Source organism: Leopardus geoffroyi, chromosome B4 (genome assembly GCF_018350155.1).
Source record: "Leopardus geoffroyi isolate Oge1 chromosome B4, O.geoffroyi_Oge1_pat1.0, whole genome shotgun sequence".
Lineage (NCBI taxonomy): Eukaryota > Metazoa > Chordata > Mammalia > Carnivora > Felidae > Leopardus > Leopardus geoffroyi.
Genome location: NC_059341.1, coordinates 131,195,201 through 131,205,870, shown reverse-complemented (window position 1 = coordinate 131,205,870; position 10,670 = coordinate 131,195,201). Strand labels below are relative to the sequence as shown.

General features: G+C 52.9%; 1 protein-coding gene and 1 long non-coding RNA gene across 10 annotated transcripts in view; one reads left to right on the top strand and one right to left on the bottom strand.

Annotated features, from left to right (window-relative positions):
• LOC123591471 overlaps positions 1-10,670 on the bottom strand; it is a 107,841-nt gene that overhangs the window by 53,802 nt on the left and 43,369 nt on the right. The gene's annotated exons all lie outside the window — the stretch shown is intronic.
• The window catches only part of CACNG2 (calcium voltage-gated channel auxiliary subunit gamma 2), a 108,127-nt gene that overhangs the window by 83,167 nt on the left and 14,290 nt on the right, over positions 1-10,670 (top strand). The window lies entirely within an intron of this gene.

The following is a 10,670-nucleotide window of genomic DNA, read 5'->3' as shown; positions in this document are numbered from 1 at the left end:
ACACACACACACACACGATTATATCCAGCACAACCATCTGTCCTTCAGACAGACAAAGGCTCTTGGCCTCAGGATCCTGTCCTTTGTCCCTGGTTAACCCTTGCTCCTCTCCCTAGCACCTTTCTTCCCTCCCCTCTTTCATCTGCCACCTTCTACTTACCCTTCAGGGCTCCTCTGAGATGAGGCTTCTTCCAGGAAGCCTTCCTGACAACCCACCAGCACCCAGACTGAGCTATGCACGCTTCTGTGCACCCTCCAGGGTTCCATGCTCTGCTGTGACGATATCACACAGGGGTCACCTAGAAATCCACTGCCTAGAGTCAAATCTCAGCTCTTTTGATCACACTGGCAGTAAATCCTTAGATGCATTCCTTTACCTCTGTGCCTCCGTTCCCATGCCTGTAAAAAGTGGAGAACATGGGGCGCCTGGGTGGCTCAGTCGGTTAGGCGGCCGACTTCGGCTCAGGTCATGATCTCACGGTCCGTGGGTTCGAGCCCCACATCGGGCTCTGTGCTGACAGCTCAGAGCCTGGAGCCTGTTTCAGATTCTGCGTCTCCCTCTCTCTGACCCTCCCCTGTTCACGCTCTTTCTCTCCCTGTCTCAAAAATAAATAAAACATAAAAAAAAAAATTTTTTTTAAGTGGAGAACATAACAAAAGGGGTTTTTTGAGGATTAAATATAAAGTGCTAAGCCTGGCACCTGGCTCATGGCGGCTTCTCCCAGAGGCCAGTGATCACCACCCCTGAGTCATACAAGTTAATTATTTGTCCCGGTGCCTCTTGGACTCAGTTGTTGGGGACAGAGAATCCTGCTGTATCAATGTCCCCTCTATTGCGGTGCCCAGTTCAAACCACCACACCTCGTAGGCTCTCAGTAAAAGTTGAGGACTAGCGGAAATACTGAATGCGTCAAAAAGCATACAACTTGCCCAAGATCACATGGCTAACGGATGACAGAAAGAGGGACCAAATGCGAGTGCTCTCAGTGGCAAGGCCACCTTTCCACTACACCGTAAGGCCTCTCAAGATGAGGCAGAGCTGCTGACACATGACGGTATTTATTCATCACCCACCTGCCCCTGGGGTCCCGGGGTTGACAGAGTCATTTGAACAATCCTGTTTTGTAGGATCTATGCGTATCCGCTCCCTATGCTCCCTGGGCATGCCTCCCCCAGGGAGCTCTCTTGACACAGCAGAGTAATCCCCATTCTCTTCAATGAGTCTGTGAGCTTCTCAAGTGCAGGAGCTGTGTGTGCTCCATCCATGTCCCCCACCCCCACCCCCAATGGGCCCCAGCAAAGACAACAGCACCTACTAGGTAGCAGGCACTGAACAAGGCCTCTCGATACAGCGCTCTGGGAAATTCTCACAGCTCTATGAGACAGGTCCCACTGCCTCCCCATTTTACAGATGAAGAGACTGAGGTTCAGAGGGCTTCCGTGGTGTAACGGTGATACAAACCCAGCTTGCCTCCAGACTTAGGCTAACCACTGACCTTCACGGCCTCCCTAATAGTAGGAGCTGCACTCATGGATCCGTAGTTCAGGAAGATTCCTTCACGGCCTGTGACAACACCCAGGCCTACAGGTTGATGTCACAGAGTGCTTTTTAGGTTGGCTCGTTACCTGAGCAGAGGGTCCTTAACCTCATCGGGAGCAGGCTTTCCATCACAACGTGGCATGAAGTGTGTCTGAGCTTTTCCTGTCTCCAGGGCCGCCTCCAGTGTCAACAATGGCGGGGGACGGAGGACAAAGTTGCAGTGAGGGCGCTTGACGTTCAGGACCCAGATCCTTCCACCTCCTCAGCAGTCAAGCCCATTTCCGTCCAGTGTAGGGTCCTGACCACCATCTCCAGCTTCCCCACCCCTGCCCAGTCCGTAAGCACCTCGGCCCGCTGGTCTTCGCCTGGATCTATCACATTCTTCCTGCCTGAGATCGAACCCCCATTCTTTCCCCTCCTTCCCGGCTCCCTTTGTCCAAGGCCGACTTCCCCACAATGTCCTGACTCCCCTCATCCCCCGCCACAGCTGGCATCCTGAACAAAGACGTTGTGAGAAATACTGAGACGCCCCTTCATTCATTCATTCCTTCAGTAACTCTTAGTGATATTTAGTGAGCACTTGCTATATGTAAGCACTGAGAGTTCGACTGTGGTTAGCATTAAATCCACACAAAAGACTATTTTAACATGTATGATTATGTTCATTAGGAATAGTCTTGGCTCCCGAGGCTTTTTTTTTTTTTAGGTTTTTAAATTTATTTTTGAAAGAGAGAGAGAACGCAGGGGAGGGGCAGAGAGAGAAGAGAGAGAATCCTAAGCAGGCTCTGCACGGTCAGCACCGAGCCCGATGTGGGGCTCGAATTCACAACCCGTGAGATCATGATCTGAGCCGAAACCAAGAGTTGGATGCTTAACGACTGGGCCACCCAGGCACCCTTTGAACTCCAATGTAAAGGATGGTTTACTCCCTCCTCATCACACAACCTTGGAGGTAAGAGGCCCAGGGCTGCTGCAGTTCCGTGGCGGCATTGCCCCCATGCCTTGAGTCTATTCTACCATCATGCCGCTCTCCATCCGCAGGGTGGCTCCGTGGTTCAAGACCGCACCGGAGCTGCCCAAGCCAGCGGCCCACAGACTGCGCGTCCCACCCGCTGAGGGTTCTTTCTCAGAAGTGACTCCCACCCCCACTGCCGCTGCCATCCCATTGGCCAGCACTCGGTCACGTGGCCACCCGTGGCTGGGACAGCCGGGCGCAAATCCGCGGGGAAACGTCCGCGCGGGCAAAATATGGCAAGGCAAGGCAAACGCTGGGCTAGGGAACCCGGGCTGCGCCACCGCGAGGTGTAGAGAGGAACTGTAAAAAGAGCTCCTGTGCACTCAGCACCAGACTAGGAACTAGAACCCAGTGCGTCGAAGCCGGTCCTGGGCCCTCCCTGCTGCCACCACCCCCCCCCCCCCGACTCCCCCACCTCCGGTCCACACCCTCTTGAATTCCGTGGTCGGGGTTGCCTTGCCTGGCTTTACCGGTTCACCGCTTGTAAACGATCGTCAGCCTAGTTGTACAAGTTTTTAGCTTTGTGAAAATAGAATCATACCATAAATATATATACTTATATATTTATATATAACATCTAGATGTTATACATATGTCATATGTGTGTATATATATGTTATATATAAATATATAAATATATATATATATTCCTGCAGCTTGATTTTCTGTTCAGTATTATGGGTGTGGGATTCACCGCTGTTGACACGGGTAGCTGTAATCCATTCGTTTTCACTGCTGTGTAGTATCCCGTTTTATCAACATACTCCAAGGAGTTAGCATTCTTCCGACAACAGAACTGTGGGCTCCTCCCAGTGTTTTGCCCTTACAAGCGGGGCTGGGAGGAACATTCGCACGCACATTTCCTCATGCCTACATGCAAGAATTTCTCCGAGGCAAATTTCTAAGAGAAACTGCTGGGTTGTGGGGGGGATACACATATTTTCATATTGTCAAATAGGTTTTTAATAAGACAGGTGCAAAAGGTGGTGGCGATGCCCCAGGGGCTCTAATGGTTTGAGACAAGTGTTCATCCATTTAGGAGGATGGAAATGTGTAACACACTGCCTGCCCGCAGACCTGGGTGGGCACGCATACGCACACACAGACTCATTCATTTATTGTCCATTTGTTCAATAAACATTTGTCATGTAGCCATTCTCATCAATTAGAAGCCACACCATCAGTGTAATGATGATTCTTCAGGAGGAAAGAAACACAGTGCAGTAAACGAATCCATCAATTATAAGACACATTCTAATTTCAGCAACACTGAAATGTGCGTGTGAGAGCATCTTAGAGTCAAGGGAAATATGGTATCTTCAGGCAATTCTCTAGAGGAAATTCCGCCCTTAGGAGCTTACAGACTTGAAGCTACTTGTTCCCAACAGTACCCTAACAGAGGTCATGGTCAAAGCAGACACAAGGTGCTTGAAAGCCTTGCTACCCAATCCCAACTGTGGTCCACTTGGGAGCTTGTGAGAAATGGAGTCTCAGGCCCCACCTCAGAACCACTGAGTCAGAATCTGGCTTAACATGAACCCCGGGGCGATTCCCATGCCCATTAAAATCTGAGAAGCAGGCAGAGACCGACAGGGAAGAGAAAGAGTCTTTCCAGTTGAGGGCAATCAAGAAAGGCTTCCTGAAAGAGGCATCATTTGAAGAGGAAAAACTACATCTGTGCTCAGGACCTCTGGGAGGTGAGCTGGGGGTCGGTGGGCCAGACACCTTACCCCCTTCTCATCCCGCCCCAGGGGAACCTGAACGGGACCTAGCCCATAGTGGGTGCCTGAAATAATCCAATGAGTGCATGAACAAATGAGCGAGCTCACAGACAGCCACACAGGCTGCGTCAAACCCTCCAGCACCGGCTGCCGCTGGCACCGTGCTGGCGGCTGGGGGTCCCAGCCAGGGAGGAGCCCGGCACTGCCCACCCACCCCAAGGTCTCCTGAATCCCCGCCGGCAGGGAGGGCCCAGCCAGCAAAGCGAAAAGCCAGGAGCAGAAAAGGTTGAAAACACAGAGAAAGCAGCTCCCACCAAACCCTTCATTTGCTTCACTTAAAAAATTACTTAGCCAGCCTCCTGCCGGTGCCTCCCCCCCCTCCCTCCGAGCACCCGCCCCGCTCTCCTTCAGCTTCTCATGAATATGTGGGAAATAAAACGGCGTCTGTTCAGCCCCTAATGACCAGGTTTATGAAGAGCTTATTGTATCTCAAAGAAATGAGACAGCAGTTGGTGTTGTGAGATATTAATGTGCTTTTTACAAAGCTGATGAAACCTCCTTTAAACTACTTAATACCTGCAAGCTGAAATTTCCAGTCTGAGAGTAAATTCCTGGAGGCAGAGCTGAGGCAGAGCCTCAGGCACAGCCCTTGGCCTTTCTGTCTCAGCTGGGCGGGCAGTCATGCGGCTCTGGGGTCGGTGGGGCACTGCTGCCCTTTGGGGTGGGGGTCCGGTAGAGATTTCGTGATTGTTGGGGGCCTTGGCAGAATAATCTTTTCTAGTTCACAGTGGGAGAGTCTCTCCCACATCCTCCTGCTCTAAGAGCTCAAAGTCAATGCCATTCTGGGGAGTGGGGAGTGAGATGCTCCCCCCTCAGTTCAGCCTGGACCCCCAGCCCCCCTGGGGACGTGGCCCCTGTCCCCTCTTCTGCCCTCACCCCCACCCAGCCAGCCCTCTACATGGGACCCATCTTCTTGTAAGTCTCCGGTCCCGCTCTGACGTCACGTGTCCACCCCGGCCAACCCCTCACACGGGTTGCCCTTCATCCAGCAGGTGTGCTGGTAAATGTCTAGCAACTGGCTCTCCGGGCAGGGAAAGGGGACCTCGATCTATCGTACGTGCCAATTCTTGGGGTGCAAATCCTCCCACCGTGGCTGCCCGCGTGAGTGACCATGAGACTCTAACGAGCAGCCGCCGGAAGCTAGTGCAAGCCTGCTCCCGCACACCTCTGCCTCCGGGCTCCCTTGCACCCCCAACTCTGGTCCAGGGGACCTTCCCCGACCCCCCGAGACAGTCTGTCCCCTCTTGTGTCCCTGCCTTTGCTCTTGCTGATCCCTGTCCTAGAAATCTCTTCTCACCGCCCCCCCCCGACTTCCTCATCACCCTCCGACACACACATGCTCACTCTCACTCACACACTCACAGTCACATGTGCCCCTCCTGTGTGCCCCGAGACACGCTCTGCTTTGTCGCTGCACAGACCCTGCTACACCACAGCGTCTGGCATCCGTCTCCCCCGCACACTACAAGTTCCGTGGGGACAGAAAGTATATGTTTTTCCTCTGTGTCCCAGCAGGTTACACCGAGCATGGCATATGGTCGGCGCTACACAGATCTTAGCTGAACAACTAACTCTGCTGTCATAAGGCCTCATACATTTGGCTATAGAGTATGTGGGACATTACATTCTAGTAAATTCCGTGCTGTCTTCCCCCCCCCAGACTGAGAGCCCCCGAAAGGCAGGGAATCAGGTTAGATTTCCCTCCACCACCCCAGTGGTCATGGTCACATGGTCAGCCCTTAGTCCCTACCTTGGGGAGAGAGCCTGCCTAAGGACAAAGCCAACTGAGAGGAAAACCAGAGATGGGGAGAGAGACCCCAGATTTTTGAGCACCTGGACCCATCTGTGCCTGAAGCCGTATCAGTCCCTGCGCTTGATGAGCACCAACCTGAAAAAAATACAGCAGGACCCTAGGCTGGCATCAGGAAAGCCAGACTGCGCCACTCTGCACTGACTGTTGTGACGTCTCGAAGATGGTCTACCACATTTCAACTCCAAACAGAGGTGGCTGAGTGCTGCTGACGCCACCTCCCTTTCACGAACCTCAGCACCTCTTCGTTTGGACTGAATCCGTGGCCGCAGAGCTTCAAGTGCTCCTGGAGACCCTTTACGCCTCCAGCCCACCCTCACCGCCTCACTGCTACCATCAGCCTCTGGACTATTGGGACCCATCCCGTCATGGCCCGCGTCTCAGTTTACCTCCATTAGTCCTCACTACCAATAATTTGCCCCTCACTCTGTTCACCTCCCAATCTGCCCCAATCTCCCACCTCACCCCCCCCCCGCCCCCGACCCAGCCTTTCAAATCCCTGCCCAGGGCTCCTCATAGAAACCTGGCTGTCCCTTGAGACACCACTCACAGGGCTGATAATTCACAGGGGGTGTTTTATTGCCTCTTCCCAAAAGCCCTGTCTAAAACTCATCCCGTCTTCTCTTCCCCGACTCTCTCCTGCCCAGTCCCAACTTGGCATCCCCCCCCCATTCTTTGAGGAGGTAAGCACCGGCCCACCTCATTCTCCCAGGCCACCCTGCAGCCATCTTGGATTTCACAAGCAGTCAGACAGCCTTCCCAGTACCTGGCCTTGAACACCTTGCTCGGTGAGCACATCTCAGTCCCGGCTTGCTGGTTGTTAACCGCTGAAATCCTGTGTACCCAGGATTTCAAGCAGCCCCACTAAGTGCCGGAAGAGGGCTGTACAGGGGTGGCTCCCGGCTGTGACAGATAGAGCAAGGAGCAGCTGGGACTGAGGCCCCATCTCCTCTCCCCACTCGCCAAGAATTGGTGGAGGGCTGAGCTCTGTGCCCCGGGCCTGGCAGCTCTCCAAGCCCTGGGCCCAGCGAGGGCCCCAGAAGAACAGAATCTTCCTACAGCCGGAGTGGCTAGGCCAGGCTGGGCACACACCATCACCCATGAGAGCACTACCTCTGAGGTTTCCGCTCTTCTCCTCCCCGCCCGCCACTCCACCACCCACAGGGGCATCCCTCCCGGCCTCCTAGGTCGCCCAGCAGGAGGGCTACCTGCTTGCAGAATGGGACATGGCATGGGACAGGGTAGGAGAAAATTCTGTATTTACTGAGACAAAGTAAGTCTTACTCCAACAGAGACATGTTGGAAGCAGCTGGTATGGTTCCCTGCGTCAAATCGTGGTCCAGACAGGACCATCATTTAGCTAGAAAGAGCCTCACACCAATAGTTTCTAAAAACAACCAATGATTTGGGGTTTACCAGAATAATGTGATGAATGCTTTGCGTATCATCCTTAACTTGGTAGGCAGCTTCCTAATACATACTTAACTATGTATAGAAAATAAAAGTGAATGTTTAGCTTTGTCTTCTATATTTATTGGTATGACCTTTCCGATTGCTAGAGACTTTGAATGTCATCCCTACCTCCACCCGACCCAAGCCACCCAGTTCATGGTCTCATCCTTGACCGTGACATGACCAATAGCCACGTCCCCTCAATGATCTCAGTCGCTGGCCCCCACTCTCTGACTCTCATGCCCCAGTCTTCCAACTTACTCCCAGGAGCCCTCGGCTCTGGCAGTTCTTTGACCCCCACCCCACCCTAGGCTTCCAATGCATTGACCCCATCACCTCTTCACTGACTCCTTCCCCAGCTTAGAGTCTGACCCATCTTCATAATCACTGCCTCCCCCACCCCTGTTCTTGGACTCATTCCACAGACCCCCACCCTGGTTAAAGGCAACCCTCCAGCCAGACTCAGCCACACCCTAGATGTAGCTGGGCCTCATCCCCTCTCACACTGCTCCTGCATTGCTCCCTCGTCTCTCCAGCTATCATGCCTTCCCTCTCTTCTGGAACATTCCCACCAGGATCGCTCATGCCTTAACATCTCCCCCAACACAGAATGGGCAGCAGAGCAGCAGACACCCCACCAGCACAGTACAGGGGGGGCAGAAGGGGGTTGAGGGAAAGAGACAACAAACGATATGTTGGAGGCTGGGGCAGCCAGACCAGCATGTGCAAAGGTCCTGTGGTAGGAGGGAGCATGCGTGACAGAAGGCTGAGATGGCATGTGCACAGAGAGGGAAGTGGGCAGGAAATAAGGCCAGACAGAGGTGGGGATCAGGCCACTTTAAGATGCTGAGCTTTCCTTACAGGACTGGGAAGCTATTGAGCATTTCAAGCTAGAAGTGGTTTGATCAGATTTGCATTTTCAAAGGATCACTATGGTTACTCTGTAGACAAGGATGAGAGTGAGTGCAAAATGACCAGTGGGGAGGCTGTCATGCAGAGAAGCCAGGATGGTGGCCTGGCTGTGGGTGTTGCTGCCAATGGAGAGAATTTGACAGTTTTGAGAGACACTGCGAGTGAATGCGGGCAGGACGTCCTAAGGGAAGGGACCTGCGGTCAGGAAGAAGAAATGTAGGCAGTGACAACTGGGCTCAGGCTTGCATCGGCAGCAATGGAGAGGCATTCACTGAGCTGGTTGGTGCCTGCAGAAGACCAGGTTTGAGGGGAAATGATCATGAGTTCAGGTTTGGACCTTCTGAATACACAGTGCCTTTAAAACATCCACCAGGAGACATCAGATCGGCAGGTGGATACCAGGTCTGGCCCTCACGGGAGAGTCTGGGCTGCTGGTGACCTCACACAGCCCCTATACAGCATCTCTTGAGCCCTTCCTGTGTGCCAGGCACCGCGCTAGGAGCTCATGGTCTAAAGATCACTGGGGCATGGCCTGTGCAGAGAAACAGCCAGGTTGCAAGGGAAGCAGGTATGGGTGCGGGCTGCTAGCATGAAACGTGGGGCCCTTAGAAGACAGGGTAGAGGCACCACCCACAAGCCCTTAGTCTGGGATTGAGCAGCGTCCCCAGTTTGTTTTTGTTGTTGTTGTTTAATGGTTATTTTAGTTTTGAGAGAGAGAGAGAATGAGCAGGCCAGGGGCAGAGAGAGAGGGAGACACAGAATCCGAAGCAGGCTCCAGGTTCCGAGCCATCAGCACAGAGCCCGATGCGGGGCTTGAACTCATGAACCGTGAGATCATGACCTGAGCCAATGTCAGCCGCTTAACCGACAGAGCCCCCCAGCCGCCCCGTGTCCCCAGTTTGTTAGGAGTCTCGGGGTCCACATCTCACCTCCTGCACGGATTGCTTACAAAGATGCCCGGCACCAGATTGGCACTGATGAGATATTTGCCAGCTTGAATTGAAAGCAAATGAAAGCACTTTGCAAAGCACTTTTCAAATACACTGATTTGTAATTTTACCAATAGGGAGGAGATTTTATCCTCTTAGCAGCTAGACTCTTCTCAGGTCCTAGAGGGAGTTGAGGCCTCCTGGGGATGCTTGAGGAGAGGGCGGAGAAGCAGGGTGGGTGGGCAAGAAGGGTTCTGCCCCAGGGGAGCATTTCAAGCGAAACGCTGTGCTCCTGAGTCCCCACAGAGCTTCAGTGACGTTACCAGAAGTCTCCATATCCTCTGGGGAATCGTTTTTCTTGCAGAAGTCAGGAAAGGGGGTGAATACGGTACAGAGACAGTGACTGGGGCTATCAACCGTCTTCTCTGCAATGTGTCGCATAAAATAATAGCCTTAGAAATGCCTAAAACGCTTCCCTTTATAGAAGTACACCTGTATCGTATAGAAGCAGGTGTATATGATATATACACAGGTCTATGTAAGAATGCCCTAAAATTCCTAAATCATATCCGTAGTACATGATAAAACCTACTTTATGGGATATGAAGGTTCAGCACCCCATAGGAAAACAGATTGCTAACACGGACTGAGAACTGTATTAATTAGGTTATATTAGCTACTGTCACAGAAAAATCCCAAATGTCAGTGGCTGAATATAGTCAGCATCCAATTCTCCCTCACAGCGATGCCCCCAAGCACTTTTACCGACGTGCCAGGCACTCGCTCTGAGCACTTTATATGTGTCAGCTCATTTAATCCGCGAAGGAAGAACTCCTTGGATCTCCACCTCTCAGGTGAGGAATGCCAGGCTGGACCCAGGCCACAGGAGCTGCCAGCATGGGTTTGCCTATTTATTCATTCAGAGAAAGTTCGTCTGCTGGTGCGGTGTGTGTGTGTGTGGGGGGGGGGGGGGGGGGGGGGTGGTGGGCGGGGTACCACCGTGTGTGAAACTGACAGAGGTTTCTACTGTGGGGGAGCAGACCCGCTTGGCAAGCTCCAGCCCACACATCAGTCCTTCACGAAGACCACATTCACTTCACAGTCGTTGGTGGAGCCGGCTGGGACCTTGGGTTTTCATCTGAGCCTGTGTTCACCTTCTCGGCCGTCTGCCAGAAAAGATTGAGTCAAAAGGCCTTCGTTGGAGCCCTCGATCTATCGTTTCCTGACCACA